At 36.4% G+C, this 10,660-nt stretch overlaps 1 long non-coding RNA gene across 1 annotated transcript; it reads right to left on the bottom strand.

Annotated features, from left to right (window-relative positions):
* Window positions 1–1,288: 1,288 nt before the first annotated feature.
* LOC134153577 (uncharacterized) lies at window positions 1,289–6,125 on the bottom strand. The gene is made up of 2 exons (XR_009961172.1): window positions 5,898–6,125; window positions 1,289–3,201 (listed from the first exon to the last, which is right to left on the bottom strand). It is a non-coding gene; the product is annotated as an uncharacterized LOC134153577 (long non-coding RNA).
* Window positions 6,126–10,660: the final 4,535 nt, after the last annotated feature.

Raw genomic sequence — 10,660 nt, 5'->3', positions numbered from 1 at the left:
ACTCCTATATTTAATGAGGCAACAAATTCCTGGTCAGCTTTGCATGGTGTGAATTCCTTGAAGCCAGAAATAGGCATCCAGTGGGCAAGCCCTGGAGCTATTCTGATGTGAAGCACATCCGCACACGCTAAGTATTATAGAGACAACTGGGTAAACCCTGGAGTATGTACTCAAGTTAACTTAAATAGGCCGATGTGGTTTTTACACCCAGCCCTGTAATGCCGGGAAATCGTACAGCTCTCTGTAACACTTAAAATGAGAAGGTACTCAAGGTGGTTTAGCAGAACAACAAAAACTCTGAGTTTGCACAGCACAAATAAGAGGTTTTAGTCAACTCCAGTTGTTTCTTACATTTCTTTTTGGAAGGTGAATTGCCAGTATGGTGCACACCAGAAACAGTTTTCAGAAAAAGCTAGAAATAGGAAAACAGATGTTATCCCAGGCACTAGTCAAGACCATGGAGACATCAAATGAAACAGAAAGCTAAAACAAAACTGATAAAGGAAAATACTTTTACGGTGCGTAAATAGATGTTGGCGTTCATTGCAACAGGACATGACCAAGGGTTTAGGCAGTTTTCTAAAAGGGGTTAGATATTTAAATGGATAACATGGTCTCCAAACACTGTTCTTTAGGGGAATGTCAGCAATATATGAAACATCAATGACAAACAGTAACAGGAAGTATATTAAAATGTATTCTTTTTGAGTTAGACCAATGTTTGACTTAGAAGTGTTATGTGAAGAATTTATGCAGAGAAAAAGCACTCAGCCTCTTCTACAAAGGTTTTTCTTCCCTTTCCCTTTCCCTTTCCCTTTCCCTTTCCCTTTCCCTTTCCCTTTCCCTTTCCCTTTCCCTTTCCCTTTCCCTTTCCCTTTCCCTTTCCCTTTCCCTTTCCCTTTCCCTTCCTTTCCTTTCCTTTCCTTTCCTTTCCTTTCCTTTCCTTTCCTTTCCTTTCCTTTCCTTTCCTTTCCTTTCCTTTCCTTTCCTTTCCTTTCCTTTGCTTTCCTTTCCTTTCCTTTCCTTTCCTTTCCTTTCCTTTCCTTTCCTTTCCTTTCCTTTCCTTTTTTGCATGGAGGTGCTTTTGCTTCTTATTGGATTAATCCTGGCTCTGATCCAGGAAGGCAAAGATTGTGCTTTTGTCTTACTATCTTCTGTCAAATGAATCTAAGAAAAAAGAGGGAAGGGTGAAGAAAATGAATGAAAAAAGGAAGCATTTTTTTTTTCTTTTTATAACTGAAAGTGCAAAGTTAGTTAAAGCTCAGACTTTAAAGTACAGACTCACCACTTTCTTCTATTGCATTTTATATATTAGAACACTCACATAGGGATTTAACTAGAAACATATCTTTTATTAAAATCATATAAATAAAAACATGTCCTTCTGCCCTCCAGCGTGTTTACAGATTAATTTATTTATTTTACAATATCCTATTTAATTAAATATTTGCTGTTAGAGAAATAAAACTTTCTGAGATGCTTATACTTCCAAGATGAAACTGGGCAAGTTTGCAGAGGCACAACTGACAATTAAACCCACAATCTGCATACGTGATTTGAAGAAAAGTTAACTCTTGCAAGGTTATATTATCAACTAAAATGGGGCTTATAGAGTGAGCATTGAATAAATTTGGAGATTTCAACCATATTAGATGATCAGTCATATTTAGGTTAATCAAGGTTAATGATTGCAACCTGAGCCCTTTAAAATTCCTCCTTTCCTGTGGAATTAGAGGGATTTTTATTTGTTGAGAACTACTTAATTTCATTCAATGCATTTCAACCAGAAAGACAAGTAGAAAATGCAAATGTGGATGTGAACTTTGGTTTATTTGGCTCTCTAGAGTAAAAGGAGGAGGGAAATTTGAATGAGTCAAACTTTGTCTAAGCTCATCATGTTCGGCCGTGTGGCTTTGCTCTAGGGCTGGCTTCGATTCCTGTGTTAGCCTATCCAAGGCAAATAGCTTTTACCCATGTCCCAGTGGCCATTTACTGCTTTGCCATTCCGATAGTGCTTCATCACTGTTTAATGGTATATATCTCTAGATAAGGAGTTGACACTTTTCATATATATAAAATATGCCACATTTTCTGACATTATAGTGAATGATTGCCCAGTTCTGATGCTCTCATCTGTGAAACTTGATTTTCCTCCGCAATAGTATGGTTAGATTTATGTTAAACAGATTTTTGTTATAAATAGACTTAAAAAAAAAAAAAAAAAACAGCATATAAATGCAGATTCCAGACTTCTACTTGGAATTAGTACTTTCCAAAATTGCTTGAACCCAAAAGTTTTCTTTTTGACCTTTTTTTGGTTACAGAACTGTACAGAAAATACAGAGATTTAGTCATCTGCATAATGGAGTAAACTGTTATTATGTAGGCAACGTGTATTATGTGTACATTGTATCTTTTAATAGGGAATATTTTCAGTGGTATGAAGTTTATGCACCCTTCCTCTATGATTTGTAGTTCAGCTGCCTATCTAAGTATACATATATGTTAAAATAATATCAAGATTACAATTCAAGCACCTGAAAGGTAGAAAGAAGAATTAATGTTGTCTATGTAACTCGTCAGATGCCTTGATGTATAAATGATATTATCTAATATTTAATTTCATTCAATAGTTATTATTTTTTAGAGTTCTACGGGAAGCATGGGAAAAGCATGTAACTTTTTTCAATCCTGCTTTCCCAAACAGATAAAAGAGTTGTTACTGAAAATTTCATGAGATAAAAAAAAAATATATATAGGAAATTTGTTAGCCTAAGGAAGAAAGTCAGCTAGAAAAATCAGATTAAAAGAAGCATGTTGACAAATTCTAAAAAAAAAAAAAAAAGTTTCACCTCTTCTCATCATGTTTTTTTCTTTTTAGGGAGATTCAGATTGATATTGATTTCCTTGTTTATTTATCTTCTGTTTCTCTTCTTTTACTGAGAAACAGAAAAAAAAAAAAAAAAAAAAAACAAATTACAAGCTGAAATTCCTGACAAGTTCATTTGTACTTCCCCCCAAAAAAGCATTAAAAAGCGATGAAGGACAGCATTAATATGTCTCGGAGTATGACACAATCACGCGCTGGTTTCGCAGCGCCCAGACGCCGTCCTCGGGGCACGGATGGCTCCCGTCGCAGCTCCTTTCCGCGGGAGCGACAGCCTGTTCTCACAAGTAGCGTAATGCAGCAAATTCAGACACCTGCGAACAGGAGGAGCGAAACGTTTTTAAAAATCAATTGACTTTGTTGCATCAAGGTGTTTTCAGAGTCTCATTATGTGCTGTTATTTATGATAAAGGACAGACAGCAGCTCAAGAGCCAAGCGATCACACAAACGCGTATGAACGAAATAACAGAGCAATCTACGCTAGCTGTCGACACAAATATTTGCAGCAGGTTGCTGACGGGCAAGTGCTATAAAAAGAAATTGCAGCTAATATTTTATTTTCAGCTCAGCTTTTAAATTTAGGCATCATTACCAAATAGGTTCCGTAGCATTAATAATATTATAATATTTTAGGGTTAAATTTTACCGTCAGTGTATTATGCTATGATTGGAAAAATTCTCTTGCAGTGGATATTTGCTTAGTTAAGTTTTTAAAAGGAGGCCTCCTGAAAGGTACTTTGCTATTTGAGGTCCTGTTCCAAATCCCAGCAAATTTATCAGAGGTTTCTCTTCATCCATATTAGTGGATGCAAGCAGAAAGATTTTCTTATGAAATCTTATGAAAATTTAATTTTCTTTTGCTTCTTTCTCCTGTAAGAGTCATATAGACATGACACACATGACATATGCACAAGTGCAGTATTTTAACACATTGTCGCTCTTTGAAAATGCACATGTATTTCCTGACTTTATTATCCTTTCCAAAAATATTACTGGATACACAAGTTCAACTTGATTGGCACTTTCTTCTCATATTGAAAAATAGTACTGCAGAAAAAGGAAGATGATATTTTACATTATTTTATTCAATCATATTTTAAATGATTTACAGCTACATTTTAGCTAAAGCAGTTGGGATGCCATTTTTACTTCCAATTGCCTACATTTTATGTTTATTTCAAGCCTTTATTTTCCTTCTTCATTTTCCCTCTTTATTCTCATTCTTATTTTATCTGTCTTTTACATTTCAATATCCCACAGATTTTTCATTCTTCTTCAATTTTAAAAGGATTAAAAAAAAAAAAAGAAAAATAAGGGTTTTGACACCTCATTACTTTCTGGTAACAAAAGATATTTTGGACAATTAAAGGCATCAGAATATATTTCAGATTGTTTTCTGCTATTGCATCATTTTTCTAGAACTGAAGAATTTTTAAAAAAGATAGAAGGGCTAAAAGAAAAATACATAGAAAAACTAAAAATTATGAACAAGCTGCAACTTCATTCATTTTTATATATTCTGTATTCCAAACAGAAAGGTTTAACAGGAAGCACAACAGTAAAGCAATTGTCTGATTTTTTTCTGTTGTCAAACAGAAAATGAAAATGAACATTTGTTTTAAACAGAAACAAAACGTGACATTTAACTTCTAAGCTGGGGTTCCAAGGTTAAAAAAAAACAAACAAACAAGTGTTTTCCTCTGAAGCATTATGTGAGATTACAAGCGGAATTCTGCATTTGCTCTGCTCGCGCAGATAAACCCTAAAAAACAGGTGGAGCTCGTGTTTGTGTTTGTGTGTGTGTGTGTTGGGGGGGGGAGTTATAGCCTTTTTTAACCTCGTACATGATACATCTGCTAATGAATATCAAAACTTCACTGAATTTTATACTACTTTACCTTCTAAATTCACATTTTGTTTGCTGCTTCTTACAAAAAACTCTTTTAAAAGCATTTTATTGTTCAAGGATATCAATTACTGCCATGCTCTTATATTGTTATGATAACAATGTTGTTATTATTTTTGAATTGTTATTATTTTTGCCAACCTGACAATTTAGATTGTGTTTTTAACCTCAATCTTATGTAATTTATATTTTTCTAATATATGTAAACTCTGATTTTTCTGATCTTGTCTGCACTATAATCTTCTAAAAGATTGTTGAAAGAGTAAAAAGATATAGATCTCCACCAAGAGTGCTCACTGGACCTTGAAAATAGCTGTAGACACAAAATTCTTATTTTCTTTTTTTTTGTTTTATTTATTTATTTTACTGAGCAAATCTCTTCTAACTGTCGAGTCACTTGCATAACTTTCCTATACTGCTACAAAACACAACTTTGCATTTATTCTTCTTTTTTTCTTGCATTTATTCTAGCATTAGCAACACTTTCCTTGTATAATAATCTGACATTTCTGTGCTAATAAACTAATTTTCAAAACCCATTGCATTCATAACTTTCTCTTTCACAGCTGTATATGTTCGTAATTTTTTCTGTATGGCCAGAGTATATAAAAGTATGGAGAGTCAATAATATATCTGTAATAATAAATAATGTCCAATGCTCTGAAGCTTTACGGGGCTTTGATCTGGTAGTGGGTTGTACCTCATCTGGAGACTGACAGCAAATATTTCCCTTCTCTTGATTTTCACAGCTGATACAATAGAAGACTAGAGCTCATATAATACCTGATTTCCCAGGCTCCCAACCTGATGGATAATTGTTGCCCAGAGGGGAAATTTCTTCCTAGCCTACATCAGCAAATGGTAGGTTTATATCACAAAACATGAGGATTTATGCTCCAATCTATTCCATAGCACTATCAGACTCGAAAAACTTCATTTGAGGAACAGAGTTAATGTGCAGTTAGCAGTTTTACAGTATCTCACCTATTTGCCCAGAATTTAGTGAGATCTCCTAAAAATCAAAGTAGGATTCCAGCAAGCAGATGTTCAACCTCTCTGAACCCAAGCAAAGAAGGACTTACAACAACAGTATAGGATCTTACCAAGGTGCTTCTCATATCTTCAGAAGATCTATCTGTCATTTGCTAGTCATCTACACCGTGTGGATCAATATATATTAAAAACAAGCAAACAAAAAAAAAAAAAAAACACACACAAACTTTATTTCCCTTTTTGCTGATGGGAAAACTGCAAAAGGACAACTTATTCTGATAAATGCTGGTACAAAATTAGAAGTCACTAGAGCTAGAACGTGGACAGGTATTTCTGATGGCTATTTAAGGCCAGTAGGGAGATATAACTGGCAATTCAGGCTGAGTAAGAACAGCAGCACGGTTGTGTTTGTGAGCTTGTCACAAAGGCTGCTTTCCATCTCTAACAGCCTTTTAAATGTGACAGCAGTGATTTCAGAGCTTGGTCTGGTCCCTCGTAGAGTAATTCACAGTGACTATACCAAACAGGCACTATGCATGGCAGTCATCTCTGCTGTGTTTAGACACGTAAAAGCAGAGAGTCTGTTCTAAACCAGTCATCTCTGCTACCTGTATAAGCAATGGAAAGACACAGGCAATTCATCTCATCCCTAAACAGTAGTAAATGAGGTGATTGATCGTTTGGGGGATACTTATATTAGATAGGTACTATCAGCTACAAAATGACCAGGTTAGAATAGACGAATAATTTTTAGTTATTCAGACTTAAAAAAGACAAATCCTTGCACAGCAAATATGCTCTGTTGCACTGAAAATATCTGTTTAGACACTCAGATTTTCAGAATCCTACTGAAGTAAAAAATGTATCTGGTAAACTGGTTAAACTGGTACCTAACATAATTGAAAAAAACAGCAATTCAGCCTGTGATGAACACAACACCTTTAATCTTTCTTAGTATCTGCTTTTAATAATAGCAAAGTCAATTTGTTTTTTTTTTTTTTTTTTAATACTACCTAGTTGGAAAGTAACCAACTTAAAACTAACTGAACAAGGTAGATCTGATAAGAAGCCACCAGAGAAGGATTTTTGCCATCTTTTGAGTTTTTATGATCTCACAGTTTTTGATTGTACTATATAATGTAGAAGGGAATAAATCTTCCTAAAATAAGATCAGAAATAGCATCAGGTTTGTCAAAAGACTAAAATAATCACTAGTTTTTATAGGCTGAGGTCTTTGAAAGTTAGAAGAGTCCAGAATGTGAATTATGACCCTTTTTGCTGGGACCAAGAACAGGTACTAGAGAAGTTAAAGGGGGGGGTCTCTAGGCATGAATTATATCTTTTTATATAACCTAGCAGTCACTATTTGCGCAGAGCTCTAATATTTTGAAGAGAGGTATAGAGAAGAAAGACATATTCATGTCTATCTCAGACTGTGATTGCTGAAGAGTCTTCTGTGTTAGGACTAAGCACAGACTCTTTCAAGAACATTTATTCCCTGAAGGCTCATTTATGCTGGATAATTATGTTTACAGTTATTTTAAGATAAAGTTCATTGTGGCACACTATCTTCTTGAAAATCTAAACTACCATCATTATCTCTAATCCAGCAAAAAGTTTTGGAAAAAGATCTAGAGGCAGTGATAGCGCTTGGTGTTTGACTCAATAAAAAACACCTAATTTCCATCTATACATTTTGTAAATTTCTTCCACGTGGATTACAGATATCCTTAAAGAAAAGAGAAAAATAAATGTAAAATATTGGAGGAGATATGAAGGAGGAAATACGGAAAGAATAGTCTTTGCTCTCAGCTATGAAAGGGACATTGCTTGAACCTAGAGATGTAACATGGTGAGCTGCTATTTTCACACGAAGTAATTAGTAAATAAGTAGCTTGTTTATAATATTCCAGTTGTATTGCACCTGTTAACAGACAAACACAAGAACAAAACCAGCAGTTTTAAGCTCTTGTTCTTAGCTTTGGAGACTTGGGGCACAAGAGTTTTGTTACTGCTGGTTTTGCCATAGACTTCTTAAGTGACCCTGGACAAGTCACTTCATCTTTTGTGTCTCAATTTCCATCATGTTAAATTGAGAGAATTCCAAAAGAAAGGAATCAAGAAGATAGATTCATGTAGATATGTAAATTGTGTTCATATTGAGGCACTAATCAGTATGAAGAGACCATACAGAGACTATTAAAAAACCTCATGTGGAAAAGGCATATTTAATGGCTATTTGTATGGCAGAAGAAAAAGGATATGATGACTACTACATTGCTCAAAATGATTTCTGAAACGTACAGGCTTTGTCTGCATTGGCAATGTACTTTCTGTTACACTCAGAGACAGTACAACTGCTTTGCTTAGGAAGAGCCTACTACTGCTTCGATGAAGATGAAACTGAGTCTCTCTTACTACACAGCTGCCGATGCCGTCGTGGAGAGATGTTTGCATTGCATAGCATTTCACTGTTGTGATCTGTGATAGGAAAAAACAAAGCAGGAAAAATTAGCACAAAGAAAGAAAAAGAAAAGAAAGAACTTGCTCTGTTGGCTTCGTTGAAAAATCTTGACTGAATTCAGCAGCGGCTAATTTTGCCTTCATTGCACCTTCACCTGTTGACCTTATTTCCTAGTTCAGATCATGCTGAGGGGTAAAGAGACAGGAGGAGAATTAAGGGATGGTCAATGGCATATAATAGATGGGATTAAATAATGAATAGACTTTAAACGCTCCAGGTAAATACACTGAGACGTATTGTTATTTTAGTAAGCCAGTTCAGCTCACTTCACCTCGCCTCACCTCAACAAGCCAGAAGTCCCCTCATAATCCACCTCACTTCACCTCAGCAGTGCGGTGCATGTCCCACAGCCTGGGAACTTATCAAGGAACATATCTGAAATGACCGCATGGACTCTATCTATAAAATACATCATTAATATTATTTTGATTATTGCCACTGCTGCCGCTACTGCTGCTAGTTTTTAGCACCCAAAATCTCTCATGTGGCTGAGTTCTGAGTATGTTGTATGCATGTGAATGAGATGTATGAAGATAAACAAAAATATGGTAAATCATTCTCCCTTCCTGCTGAAAACACCAGCAACAGCTGTCTTTTTATTAGATTTCTGATTCTTTTGGTTGACATAAAAATACCGCAATAAGAGCCTTTCTCAGGATATCTCAAAAATTTCTTTTCTGTCCTGGCTAGAACCAAGGGATGCAATAAAACAGAAAACAACTGAGAAAAATAAAAGGTAACTGAGTATTTCATGGCCTTTAAAGGTGTTTATTCAAAGTTAGGTACTTCAGAATATTCTAAGACTCTAGGGGGAAGTGAGCCTGTTATTAAACTTGTTTTCTGTATATTAATAAAAAAATTATCTCTGAAATGGCTGACTTTACTCATGCTTCTATTGCTTGACAAGTGACGTGACTGTCACTTGCATCGTGAGGTCAGTAATGCAGCTAACAGATGGTGCAGCATGACTAGCAGCCATGAGGGATAGTTTGCTAACAGAAGAGGAAATGATTTTCAGGATTTCCCTTGCATATTGCCGGCCTTTTTTGTTTGTTTGTTTGTTTTTGTTTTGGACAGACTGTATCTGCTTGGCCTCAGCTTCACGGCATTTTGCTTGTGGATGAGAATAACTCCAACCCTGGTAACAAATCTCTTTTACTCTGTCTTAGGGTTAGAGCTTTGGAAAGAAAGTAACACCAGCTGGGTTATTTCTGTTACCTGTTCCTTGAGTGGCTCAGGATGCTTTTACAGGAAGAAACCATCTTGTTGTGGTATTTAGCAGGTGTGGCACTGGAACACAACAAAAACTCTCTAAAAGCTGCTCTTGCTCATGACCTCAAGATTTAACGTGTTAAGCAGAACATTCTGTCTTATTGCAAAGTATTTCAATGAGCTTCCAAAAGTCATGATGCTAAGAGTGTAAGGACACTGCAAGGTAGGCTGCTAGAGTTGCCATTTTGCAGGTAGCATTAGCTTGCAGGCTGCTTTGGCCATAAGAAGCTATTTGCCACTGGATGGTGAGCCTCTTCTTTAAAAAATGTTTGGTGAAATATTATGACTTCCCCTAACACTGCAAATATAAAAACTCACCCAAATCTATAGCCCATATAAAATGAGCAAGAACTTAGGCACAAGCTTGACCTCTGAGCTCATACAATCAACAAAGCACTTAACAGCATACTTAGGAAAACATAGAAGCTGATATTTTGTGAAGAGGAGCCTCAAGCATATAGTGAAATTTACCTCTCTGAAATGCCTGTATACCAATGTACACAGCACGGGGAACTGGAGATGTGTGTGTGGTCGTAGGGCCTCATGATCTCATTGCAATTACAGAGACATGGTGGGAGAGCTCACATGACTGGAATGCCATCATGGATAGATATGAGCTTTTTAGGAAAGACAGGCCAGGAAGACGAGGTGGTGGAGTTGCTCTTTATGTGAGAGAGCGACTGGAGTGTATCAGGCTCTGCCTAGGAGTGGATGAAGAGTGAGTCGAGAGCTTATGGTAAGGATTGAAGGGCAGGCTAACATGAGGGACACTGTGTTGGGTGTTTGCTACAAGTCAGCTAATCAGGAAGAGGAAGTTAATGAGGTCTTCTACAGACAGCTGGAAGTAGTCTTACAGTCACAGGCCCTGGTTCTCATGGGGACATTTAGCCACTCTGAATCCATTGGAAGGACAATACAGCTGGGCACAAACAGTCCAGGAGGCTCCTGCAGAGCTTCAGTGATAATTTTTTGACACAGGTGGTGGAGGAGCCAATGAGGAAGGGTATCCTACTAGACCTTGTCCTAACCAACAAAGAAGAACTGGCTGGAGAGGTGAAGGTTGGGGGCAGCCTTGGT

The sequence above is a fragment of the Rhea pennata genome, chromosome Z, assembly GCF_028389875.1.
Source record: "Rhea pennata isolate bPtePen1 chromosome Z, bPtePen1.pri, whole genome shotgun sequence".
Classification (NCBI taxonomy): domain Eukaryota; kingdom Metazoa; phylum Chordata; class Aves; order Rheiformes; family Rheidae; genus Rhea; species Rhea pennata.
Note: the sequence above shows the minus strand (reverse complement) of the source record. Positions and strands in the feature narration are given on the sequence as shown.